Source organism: Schistocerca serialis, chromosome 3 (genome assembly GCF_023864345.2).
Source record: "Schistocerca serialis cubense isolate TAMUIC-IGC-003099 chromosome 3, iqSchSeri2.2, whole genome shotgun sequence".
NCBI classification, from domain to species: domain Eukaryota; kingdom Metazoa; phylum Arthropoda; class Insecta; order Orthoptera; family Acrididae; genus Schistocerca; species Schistocerca serialis.
In genome coordinates, this window is record NC_064640.1 from 911,651,784 (window position 1) to 911,662,428 (window position 10,645).

Sequence of the window (10,645 nt, forward strand, 5' to 3'; positions counted from 1 at the left end):
GTGTGTGATGACTTTACGTTATTTAGGTTAAAGTAGTTCAAGTTCTAGGGGACTGATGGCTCTGAGCACTATGGGACTCAACTGCTGAGGTCACCAGTCCCCTAGAACTTAGAACTAGTTAAACCTAACTAACCTAAGGACATCACAAACATCCATGCCCGAGGCAGGATTCGAACCTGCGACCGCAGCGGTCTTCCGGTTCCAGACTGCAGCGCCTTTAACCGCACGGCCACTTCGGCCGGCATGGGACTGATGACCTCAGAAGTTAAGTCCCATAGTAATCAGAGTCATTTGAACCATTTTGTCTTAACTGACCTTCAAAGCAGCTTATCGATGTCTATATTATTTGCGGCAAAAAAAAGAACAAAAAATTGTCATTTGTTTCGTCTACTGGATAGATTCTATAAATGAAGTACGATTCCGGAAAATTTGTACTGTTTCCACCTACAGCTTTCCAGCGAAACTTCTGTGGGTACTGCAAACAACCTTGGACATTACTCTTCAACCGACTGATGCCGTTTCGACTTTGTTGGGAAGCCCTTACATATCATCCATACAACCCCCATCACTCCCCATCCGGTTTCCTTATTACTGGAATCCTGAAGAAAGACATTCGTGGCCGGCGATTTGCTTCAGACGAAGAGGTGCACACCTGGGTATGATCATGATTCCGTAAGCAACCGCATACCTTTTTACATGAAGGTACTGACCGTCTTGCCTCATAGTGGGATAAATTGTATTAACTGTATCTTTGACACTGTGTCAACTAATCTGAATTGTTACATTATTCGGAAATATCAAGTACGCCACGATCGCTTGTAAATCTTTTTATTGATTATAGGTTTCGACAGATGTGTGGTGACATCATCAGATCTTTGAACACATTAACAGAAGTTCATGATCTCGTAAGTCACATAGTGATGTTGCGTCGTTTTACAATGAAAGGCTGCAAGGAACATCAGCTTGTCAAGCGTAAAATACCACAAATATAAAAGGAACACGGTGTTGTGCTGATGTCCCAGCGCGCTCGTTCACCTGACACCACAATGGCGACTGAGATAGTACAAAAGCGGTGTTAAGCGAACGCGTGCGCGAAGACACCAACACAGCATCACGTATGTTTTCTATTTGTGGAGTTTTACGTTTGGCACGCTGATGTTCTTTGTAATCTTTCACTGGAAAACGATGCAACATCGCTATGTGATATGCACGTTTATGAAGATCATGAACTTCAGTTATTGTGTTACAAGATTCGATGATAATAGCCCAGATCTATCGAAACGGATGATCAATAAAAAGATATGCAAGCACTCGTGGCGCAACTGATGTTTTAGAATAATGCAAATGTATTAACAGTTCTGATGATTACTTTTGAAATAATGCACAGTTTACTTAATTTTTTCTGTCTGCTTCGCTTTCATTTGAGTGTCCCTTACATAATTCTAGAAGTTTTCAACGCTAATATACCTAACGCCACTAACCAAACACTGTGGACGAGATATATTTCATTGTTTCATAGCTTATCGCACACTTTAGTGGATCTTTTCCTATATCGCAGATTAACTACGGTAAAATTACAGCATGCAGTAAGTTTCTAGCAGATAATATATGATTCTAATAGCAAATCCAAATAAAAAATGTTTATGTACAGCAATGAAATTATTAACTTCTGAAGTTCAGGCTGCTCTGAAGGAGATGAAGAGAGGGAAAGCCACCTGTCCCGATGACCTCCTAGCAGAGTTATGTTATTCTAGAGCCGAAAGCTATCTTGCTCTGTGTTGTCGATGGTACTTCTGGTACAACCATCTCCTTCCCTTCCACGCCCCCTACCCCCACCCCCACCCTCACCCACCCACCCCCTTTCTTTTCACCGTACGTGAATGGCACGTGGGAAGACTGACTGTCGGTAGAACTCCATAGGAGCTCTAAGTTTTCTGATTCTCTAGTTTAGGCAATTTCCGGGCCGCACATAGGAGGAAATAATATGTTGCCCGACTCTTCCCGGAATTTACTCTCTCGGAATTTCGATAGTTAACTTCTCCGTGAACGACCACACCTTTCTTGTTGCGTCTGCTATTGGAATTTGTTCAGCATCTCCGTAACACTCTCGCGCCTATTTAACGATCCCGTGACGAGAAGCGCCGCTCTTCAAAAGGAAGGATGGAAGCAAGCAAGCTTAGTGTTTAACGTCCCGTCGACAACGAAGGTCCGCTACAGTCGCAGGTTCGAATCCTGCCTCGGGCATGGATGTGTGTGATGTCCTTAGGTTAGTTAGGTTTCAGTAGTTCTAAGTTCTAGGGGACTGATGACCTCAGATGTTAAGTCCCATAGTGTTTTGAACCATTTGAACAACGAAGTCATAGAGTTGTAGCACAAGCTCGGATTACAAAAATATGGAGGAGGATATTAGCCTTGCCCTTTCAAAGGAACCTTGCCGAATTTTCGTGGAGCGATGTAAACGAAATCTCGGAAAACCTATAGCCGTATCGCGGAACGCGGATTTGAACCGTCCTCCTCTCGAATGAGATTCCACTGCGTCACCTCGTTCGGTGCCGCTCTTCGGTGAATTTTGACTACCTCTTCTGTTAATGTGTTTTTAAACCCCTTCTTTCTTGAATGAATCTTCCAATGAATATGAGCAAGGCATCTGCGTTTCCTATAGTTTGTTTCATGTGGTCGTTCCAATATGATCTCGCTCCGAATGGTTGGTCCTAGGTATTTTACGTTAATTCCTGTTTCGGCGTGTCATGTGATTTAGATACTGCCATCGGCAGCGTGACACTCGAACGTAAGGTCGAGAAAACACGGCCAGATGGGAGGGCACGCTCATCTCCGGAGCACGTGCCGCAGTGTCAGCGGTGTTTCGTGTTAACCTTCGTATTGGGAAAACAGCCACCGCCAGAGTTAGCTGCAGTTGTCGTTGTTGTTGATGTTGTGGTATTCAGTCCTGAGACTGGTTTGATGCAGCTCTCCATGCTACTCTAGCCTGTGCAAGCTTCTTCATCTCCCAGTACCTACTGCAACCTACATCCTTCTGAATCTGCTTAGTGTATTCATCTCTTGGTCTCCCTCTACGATTTTTACCCTCCACGCTGCCCTCCAATACTAAACTGGTGATCCCTTGATGCCTCAGAACATGTCCTACCAACCGATCCCTTCTTCCAGTCAAGTTGTGCCACAAACGTCTCCCCAATCCTATTCAATGCTTTCTCATTAGTTATGTGATCTATCCATCTAATCGTCAGCATTCTTCTGTAGCACCACATTTCGAAAGCTTCTATTCTCTTCTTGTCCAAACTATTTATCGTCCATGTTTCACTTCCATGCATGGCTACACTCCATACAAATAATTTCAGAAACGACTTTCTGGCACTTAAATCTATACTCGATGTTAACAAATTTCTCTTCTTCAGAAACGATTTCCTTGCCATTGCCAGTCTACATTTTATATCCTCTCTACTTCGACCATCATCAGTTATTTTACTTCCTAAATAGCAAAACTCCTTTACTACTTTAAGTGTCTCATTTCCTAATCTAATTCCCTCAGCATCACCAGATTTAATTTGACTACATTCCATTATCCTCGTTTTGCTTTTGTTGATGTTCATCTTATATCCTCCTTTCAAGACACTGTCCATTCCGTTCAACTGCTCTTCCAAGTCCTTTGCTGTCTCTGACAGAATTACAATGTCATCGGCGAACCTCAAAGTTTTTACTTCTTCTCCATGAATTGGGAACAAAATATTAATAACAGGGAGAGCCATCGACTACCAGGTATGCTATTCCCGAATAAAGGTGACACAGTGCAGCAAATCAGTCTGCAATTCATTTCTGAACAACAACAAATTGTGAACAATACGGCAGAGAGATTAGTATGGACACAGCAACATCGCCGTTGGCCGCAACGAGTATGGAAATATGTCGACCGGAATGGTGAGTCGTGATGAACATTTATTTAACACACTGAAAAAATACATACAATGTAGCGTATAATACGTACAATATAAATTCTTACAAACAAACATCTAGAGCATGTATGTAATATATCGACTTTTGAGTCGCCAGCATCAAGTCTTCTGGTTTACCATCGCATGACCTCGTAGGTATTTCTTCTGAGATGTGTCTGGTGGTCTGTGGTTCTCTGCAGTCACAATGTGGGGCTGGTTGCTTAACATATTTGAGTATAAAATATGCACATCTACCATATTAGGTATTAATTCTGTTTAGCACTGAACATGCTTTTTGTTTTTGGATGATAACACGGCGTACTATTAGTTTGTTGTACAGTTCATTCCCGAGTCCATGCGGTGGTAAGGCGGAATTCATCATCTACAGCGACCCTTGTTGTCTTCGTTCGTGGTAGATTTTTACTATCCACGATCTTCTTGTACCTTTCCGTCAGTGCGTTTATGCGTGGTAGTTGAGGAAGTGCAATATGGCTTAGTACTAGTAGCCATTCCTTAGGTGCTGATTTGATATTAGCAACAGTCGTTCTCATGCTATCATTTAACTGGACGTCTGTTTTTTGTGCTAGTGGGCAGTCGAGTCAGACTGAGGCACCATACATTGTACGACGGTTGAGCAGACAAGACCCAGAGCAGAGGGACGTAGCGAAGATGCCAATGCTCCCCGGGTTGTATCATACAGTTTTTGGATGATGATATGTCTTGTTTTCAGTTTTCGGATGTTTTTCTTAGATTGTAACTGTAAGATAAAGTTCTATCAAGGGCTACACCCGCATCTTTGGTATTTTATTGTACGCTTAGTCTCTATGACTTCGACTTTTAGGATTCTGAGTTCTCGCTTCACCTTGATTGAATCTGTTTTGTGGTTTCAAATGGCTCTGAGCACTATGGGACTCTACTGCTGAGGTCATTAGTCCCCTAGAACTTAGAACTAGTTAAACCTAACTAACCCAAGGACATCACAAACATCAATGCCCGAGGCAGGATTCGAACGTGCGACCGTAGCGGTCTTGCGGTTCCAGACTGCAGCGCCTTTAACCGCACGGCCACTTCGGCCGGCAATGTGTTTTGTGTTTTGGTGCTCTGGATGTCGCTACTTGATTTGAAGTAACGGCTATTGCAGTAACTGTTGTCTTATTCCTTCGTGTGGAGGTCCCAATTCCTAATTGCCTTCATAACCTCAATGTTTGTCTAATCAGCGTCTGAAAATTCACGTTTTCTACTGTTTACATCGACTTTTTTCGCCTCGCTGCATCTAGACTGTAGAGTAGTTCGTCTGCTACTTCTTCAGCAGCGCTTTTGACGAAGTTTTGGAATAACTCTTCACTGTTTTTGCACCAGTCATGGATGTATTCCTTTCGGTAGCATTTTGGTACACACTTTTTGGCAGTTGTAATTATTCAGCTGCCAAATCTTTAATAGTTGCTGATGGGAGGAATGATCTAGTTCTGTAGAGAACTTGGTCCTATTACGTTTCTTTAGATTCCACCCTGGGTGATGGATAGATGTGATTAGATTGATTTGTGTTCCTACCTCAATTATTACTGGTCGTTTCTGGCAATGTGGGGAGTCATAGAGGACTTTTCGTCAGACTTCTAGGATCTGGCCACTGTTGTCAGTCGAATCACAAAATACATCGGGATTGTATTCCTGCCCCCATGCTGCTAACTTCAAAGTAAATAGGTGTTTAGCATAAATTACAAGCGTAGGTTGTTAATCTTCCTCCCATTTTACTAGTACGGTCGCATTATCGTTGCAATACACATTTCCACTGCACGTAGCGGCTGTTATGGTCACCCACGTATATAGCAGGATCAGGATGCGTGCGGGTAACTTGGGCTGGCCAGGAGACGGCTGGTGGCTTGTTAGCGTTGGAGACGGTGATCGTTCCAATTTTTACGACAAATATTATTGATTTCATCATCGGTAGATGCGGAAACAAGAGAGAGATTCTCTTTAACGTACATTACTATGCCATATGATCGAAGATACGTAGCACCTCGCAGTTTACATTCCGATATTTTTCCCTTATTTGTAGCTGGTGTTTTGCTTCGCAGTGAATTTCGTGTATCGCGACTAGGTCGATATTATTATTTTTGCGTTTTGATAGGTACTGGTTTTAGGAGTATCTTATGTTTTCTCATTTGACAAAACAAATTCGAACTGAGGGCTTCAGTTTTCTGGTCGATAGGTCCCGAGAAGAACAATGTAGTCTGACAGCACTGTTGCTCTCTGAGATATGTAGAATGTGTCTTATGGCCAAGAGATCACACGATTATCTGACGGTCAGTATTGCACAGTTTATTTACCATTACCCAAAGTGCACGTGTGGACTCTGTGAGAAAAGTCGGTACATGTCGATGACGTGGTACGAGTTGGTTTGAATCCGCATCATCACGGTTTGCACCAGGACACGGTTCAGGTAGGTGGTAGAGATCAGGAAAGGGGTGAGTACCAGTCTAATGTTGAGGCCGCGTACACCAGAAATGAAGGCGCCACTTATACGTCAGCTTCCTACCTTCCAGCTGTAGTTCCGCCAGTTGGACGAGTCTGACAACACTAGTGCTGAGATCGCCTCCTACTCGTCGAGTCATTCTGTCTTAGTGAAGTGCGCACCCCCCTGAGATGTAGTGGTAAGAGAGGCCAGTGGACAGCCCGTCAAAAACTGAACACAGATCAAACATGAAAACAGGAAGAAGGTGTCCTGGACTGTGAAACATATATATATATATATATATATGAACAGTGAACAGGAAGTGCAATGTAGAGAAGACGCTAAGAGCAGTGGCGTCGTGGTTAAGTGGTTACGGCACTGGACTGCGAAATGGACGAGCCGCGTTCAAACATCAGTCGAGCCATTTTTTTTTTTTTTTCGCTGTTCGCTTTATCCAAATTTGTGTCTGTGTCGTGGTGTGACGTCCGCTTGCAACAGCGATGTTTAAGGTAGTGAACTATAATGACAGTTGACTCGGCACAACTACTTTATTAGCAGCCGAAAGAAAGTGGCTTTGGAATGCAAACCGCAAACGTTTGATGACAAGGCGACAAGTCAACCGAATCCTCCACCGGAGAAGCACGCCTGGTGTGTCATACACGGCATTAGTCACAGTGTCTCATATGACAGGAATCACTTATCGACGCACCTAATTTGTACGACTGGTAAGTGAATGAGATATGCCTCCTTGCAGGATACAGGTGTTCGTATGAATGTGATCTCTCACATGAAAACCTAATAGTTTGTCACATAAGCAACAACAAATGAACGCGACAATCTCACAGTTTCTCTATACTCGGTCAAAACATATGTTTTTAATGTTTTTGAAGTCGCGTCCCGTTTTGGAAGTCTTGAGTCTTGAATTCCTTTGTTGTAACATTGTTCACACCCTTTATTTGTTGTTTCCATTCCTGTGAGACGCCTATGTGGTGTATCGCCTGCTCTGACTATTCATCACATTTGCTTGCGACGGTAACGTATTCTTACCACATGACTCACATTCTATAACCAATGCATAGTATGACAACTGCCAAGACTGCAGAAAGAGAACAAACATTTCAATGACCGGACGGACAGTTCACAATGTTGTGAAAAATAATAATAAATGGTACGAGGGAGTTTCGAGCATGCCTAGCCCGCTTGGCAATCCAACACCGTAACCACTTACCCAAGACGCCGTTGCTATTTGTGGCTGCTCTTTATTGTAATTCTTGTTCTTGGACCGTTCACTGCTTCTATTTTGCTTTTTTTTTCGCAGTTCAGTATACCTTCTTTCTGCTTTCATGCGTGATCTGTGTTCAGTTTTTTGAAGGATTATCCACTGGACCATCTTATCACTAAACCTGAGGAGAGTACGATGGGGAGTTTCCCTTGTTAGTGCGGAAGCTGAGTGCACCATCATGCTGTTGTAAAGTAGCACTAACAGAGCGAAATGACACTTTGTCCAGATCAGTTGGGCTCTGACGTAGCTGTGCCTTGAGAGACTGTGGAGGGTGTGAGATGGAAATTAAGTGATGCGGTGTATACAATCGTTAGTGTCATCCATTAGAAAAAGGTCTGGAAAACGTTCGATCTTATAGTCCACTATTAAGACTAAAAACGTGAAAAAAGTTCGTCCAACGCAAACAAAACGGCTCTAGTCTCGTTTATTCCACTTCCACCATGGAACAGGTATCTGCTGTGTCAAACGCAATCTGGGCACAGAGCAACGTCACTGCTACGTCTCTGCGACCAACAAACGCTCTATTTATGTATCCTTTTGGTCCTGGAAACTTACACTTATAACGTGATACGTAAGTTATAATAAGTAAAAACATTTAAGACAAACAGGTATCAGAATACACTTACGGCAAATTGTTAATACATACGAAACTATCAATGGATAAAAGTTGAAACAAATCACAATAAAAGGAGTACAGCGGGGGCTGATAGTCGTATTCAAATTTAAGAATTTTGGAGTATTTCAGTTATTAGCATTCACTGACTATAGGTATAAAAACGACATAGCCCCTCCTACCTTCCTTTCCTCCAACCCCCCCCCCCACCCTAATTTTTTTTCCTGTCCCTTTATTAATGACATTGAATTTCATTTTTGACCATACTACCGTATACTGGTCCATAGTACTTCATTTCCATTCCTTGACCAGTGTCACTTGACTGCTGTGTGTTGCTCTGCTTATGGTTTAATAATTGGTCGTTCCTTGTCTGCTGAAATTGTGTTATTGTACAGTGCGTGTGCGCTCACAAGCCGTAAACGTCATTTTCAGTGATGCACTGAATTGTTTGACGTCATATGCTTACTTTTCTTGACCAGTAGCGCACTTAATGTACCGTAAAGTTGTATTCTCTCCCCCCATACATATGTTCAGTGATCTTGTATTGTAGGTCACAGGTATTACTTATACCATTGTAGTAAGTTAAGTTTTTGCTCTTATTTGCTGTTGGTATTTCTGTATTTTACATCTGTATGCGCTAGATATGAAAGCTCTAACTCCACACAGCAATGTCATTGCACGTACAAAACGTATTCTACTCCTTTATTATCGGAAATCATATGACAACCTGTAAGCAGCCTCTACTTTATTAAAAAATCTTTCTCTAAATATTGTTGTCTCTTCCTATTATAAATTTGAAATACTGGGCTGAGTTATTGTTATTCATAATAAAGTTTTCGCCTAGCTTGATGCCGCTGTAATATTCAATATCCATTCACGTAGCGCCATCTGGTGATAAAATTTATTTACTTTAAACGAAACTCAGGATTCTTGTTCAATCTGTTCATGATGGTTACATTAATGTCATGCAGCCACCAGGCCCAATTGTTACATTCAATGCCAGGATATGTGCCTTATGTCTACACGTTTATAACAATTGTGTATATTGATTTTATATCTGTTCTTATATTTCATGTATAGTTATATGTAATGTTCTGGTTTTGACAGACGATCTGATGATGGCATACGCCGAAAGGGGTCATTCTGGATCAATAAACTCATTTTGTATTAAGTGAATGACTTATTACCTTGCGACCTACACGGCTTTCTACAGACTACATGCAAAACCGTACCAAACGCACCTTGGACGGCACTGGTCGAAATGCGCCGACATGTGACCCAGTGGCAGCCGATCTGCGGGAGTTGTGGAGGGGATTCGGTTGAGTCTTTTTCCGTGTCAGCTGTCTACGGTGAGCGGCAGCAGGAGTGGCGGGGGCACACCGCATCCAGAGCGGAGCAGCTGCCGATGTTCATCAATATGCCTCCTACTCTAAGTGTCATTTACGTTGCTACAAGATGACATATTGGTCGAAGCGGTCTCTAACTTTCTTTTTTTACATGTGGGCAATTCAGTCTACGAAGGCAACGGTCTTGCCGCAGTGGATACACCGGTTCCCGTCAGATCACCGAAGTTAAGCGCTGTCGGGCGGGGCCGGCACTTGGATGGGTGACCATCCAGGCCGCCGTGCGCTGTTGCCATTTTTCGGGGTGCACTCAGTCTCGTGATGCCAACTGAGAAGCTACTCGACCGAATAGTTGCGGCTCCGGTCACACAAACCGATCATAACGACCGGGAGAGTGGTGTGCTGACCACACGCCCCTCGTATCCGCATCCTCAGCTGAGGATGACACGGCGGTCGGATGGTCCCGATGGGCCACTTTTGGTTTGAAGACGGAGTGCTGATCCTGTCTATAGATACCACACTGTGAAATACAAAGCTTGGATAAAAATTGCAGAATTCGTCCAGAGGTCGAGTGGGAATAATATTGTATGCACCTATATGGTTGATTAACAATGTACACTCCTGGAAATTGAAATAAGAACACCGTGAATTCATTGTCCCAGGAAGGGGAAACTTTATTGACACATTCCTGGGGTCAGATACATCACATGATCACACTGACAGAACCACAGGCACATAGACACAGGCAACAGAGCATGCACAATGTCGGCACTAGTACAGTGTATATCCACCTTTCGCAGCAATGCAGGCTGCTATTCTCCCATGGAGACGATCGTAGAGATGCTGGATGTAGTCCTGTGGAACGGCTTGCCATGCCATTTCCACCTGGCGCCTCAGTTGGACCAGCGTTCGTGCTGGACGTGCAGACCGCGTGAGACGACGCTTCATCCAGTCCCAAACATGCTCAATGGGGGACAGATCCGGAGATCTTGCTGGCCAGGGTAGTTG

The 10,645-nt window shown here is 43.3% G+C and overlaps 1 pseudogene; it reads left to right on the top strand.

The window, feature by feature from the left end:
• The first annotated feature begins 9,814 nt into the window (after positions 1-9,814).
• On the top strand, positions 9,815-9,932 carry LOC126471850 (5S ribosomal RNA; annotated as a pseudogene).
• The last annotated feature ends 713 nt before the right edge of the window (positions 9,933-10,645 follow it).